A 2,808-nucleotide genomic window follows, 5' to 3' on the forward strand; every position below is an offset into this window, starting at 1 on the left:
TTAGTTTGCTCTGGTTTCTTTTAGAGCATCCTGGTGTCCTAAAGCAAGTATTTGAAACTTATACCATGTTGCGATAATACTGATATTCACTCTGATAACATTAGAGGAAACTGAATGGGACTTCCAGAGAGAAGACTGTTTCAATTATGTTAATAATATAAGGTTTTATGACCTGCTCATCTTCGTCTGCCTTCACTTCTTCAACCTCTCCATAGGCTCTAACCAAAACACTCCTTCCCCTCTACGTCCCTTTTCCTCCCGTCCCCTGCCCACCCTTCGCCTCCCTTTCCCTCCCCTCTACTCTCCTTCCTTCCCCTCTCCTTCTCTTCCTTTCCCTCCCCTCCCTTCTCCTCCTTCCCCTCCCCTCCCCTCTCTTCTCTCCTTCCTTCCTTTCTTTGACTTGGGTCTCACTATGAGGTCCAGAATATCTCAGCTGCCTCACCTCAGCATCCCAAATGCCACCATGTGAGGTTAAAAGAATTACTTCCTTTTCCATAACCATGCTATTTGCTTGGCCTCCACTCTCTCTGACTTCTCTTTCTACCTTGTCAATCATGTCTTAGTCTCACCTGTTCCTTGTCTTTTAATGGCCAAATATACACAACAAGAAATTTTCTGTTGCCATTGTACAGCATAATGGTTTAAATACACTCAGTGCACCCAGGTTTGGTTCTTAGCACTCACATCAGTTGACTCATAGTAGTTTGTAACTCTAGCTCCAAGGGATCTGTTATCTCTGGCTTGCACTTATGTACTCTCATATTCACATATATGTATATTGTGTAGACACACACACACACACACACACACACACCTACACATAATTTTAAAACTAGAAATAACAAAAATAAAGTTTTAAATGCACCAATAATGTTCCATGGCCATTGCCACAGTTTACTTCCAAATCGTTTAATTATTCAAAATACAACCTCTGTACCACTAAGCAACGTCCCCAGCTCCCTTCTTCCTTCACCTAGAAAGCTGTTTAAGAAACCGCAGAACAATTTCCACAGTGGCTTCTGTATCTTTTGACATTCTCACCATCAGAACAGAAGGATTCCAGTTTCCCTTCACATCAACACAGTATTTCTCATTTGTCTTTTTATAGACGCCACCCAACAGGTACCAGAGGACATTTCATTGTCATTTCCATCTTGTCATCACTGAGACACCTAATAACTTAGTATTGGTGTCTTTCCTTCCTCATCAGCTTCTACCCTATGGTGAGCCCTTCCAACCTCTGACTTTAATGCTGGGGATATGCTGCAGTGTATCTATCATCTCAAGCTCCCCTACACACTACATTCATTGTATATCATTGCCTGGTGGGCAGCTCAACAGCAAAATGTCCAAAGCTGAATTTGTATGCCATGTTCTTCTTCTCCTCCTTTCCAACCACAGACTTCTTTCTTCCAAATAAGCCTTTATCTGCCAATGGCATACAGCAAGGATCTGTTCTACCACTTTGCCATGCTCCAGATCTGGGATTCTTCCTTTGCGGTTTCACTTGCTCTCGACATCCACCAGCAAATTCTGTTTGCTGTCATTTTCGAACAAAGCCAGAACCTTGGGTGGGTCTTGGCTCAAATGCTATCTACGCGGCTAGCATTTCATGTGAAATAGCCCCTGTGCCTCACCCCAAGCTCCTCGGTCACTCTGTTCTCCAGAGCAGGACCCTGTGTGCATTTGTTTGAGTTTTGCTCCCTGATCTATAGCTAGACTTATTTGTTTAGTGGTTTGAGCCCTTTCCTTGAATAGTACTGATTCCATAGAAAATTATCAAATACAGTATTGAAGAGAAAGTGGAAGAAGATACAGTGTCTGCCCCTGAGGAAGCAATGAAATCAAAATGCATGAAAAGCAGTAAAAATGGTAAATGTGCTTTGACCTTTCTTTCAGGAGAAGTGGCCTTCTTAGATAAATTTCATTTTACTCTATGAATAGAATATGCTTATTTGGACTGGAAGTGTTAGAGGCCTTCCTTCTAAGCAGCCTAGCTGGCCAGGTACTGCTGCTGTAGTTAATATACATGACCTGGCTGGGGCTAGGCTTCGTTTTAGGGGACCCTCCTTCACTGAGGCTCTTCCTGTGCACAGTTATCTTTTTGGCCACAACTCTTAGTTGACTTTATTAAGAAAGAATAACACACTGAAATGAATTGTATCAGGAAAATATTAGTGGCAAGTGAGTGATAAGTAATTATATTACTTACTATAGAATTATCTAAATGATACTCGGGGCTAGAGAGTCCATCAAATTCCAAACTCCTTGCAGGCAGAATGATTCCAAGTTCCTTGAAGGGAGAATGATGCCTTGGAAGCTCTTCATCCTTTTTTTCTTTAACAGAAAGTAAGCAACCTCTGAGTAAAGAAAGCCGTGGAGAAAGGAGAAAATAGATACGCGTTCGAGGTCTGGCATTTACCAGCTTGTGGCTTTTGTGACATGGAGTTGTGAGAATCACATTTCATTTCTTCCTGGCCCCAAGGAGAAGAGACCAGGGATCATACACAAGCATGACCATCATTTAATTGTCAGACAGTGGTTACTGTTAGGACTCTTACATTTATTTCTACGTGAATTGCTGTAGAAGAAAGAATAATGGGGAAAGCAGAAACATATTTTGGGCCTTATTCAGTTTAAACTTAGCTTCTAAACTCCGACTGTTCAGTCACTGGAAATTAAGAGCCCATGGTATCAACAGCTCCTAAGGCCAATTCTAAACAAAGACCTGCACATGCTTCTGCAATAATCCTAATCCCATTCCCATGGCATTATGCATATTAGCTTTTGTGACACATTATCACTGAC

Source organism: Peromyscus eremicus, chromosome 8b (assembly GCF_949786415.1).
Source record: "Peromyscus eremicus chromosome 8b, PerEre_H2_v1, whole genome shotgun sequence".
Lineage (NCBI taxonomy): Eukaryota > Metazoa > Chordata > Mammalia > Rodentia > Cricetidae > Peromyscus > Peromyscus eremicus.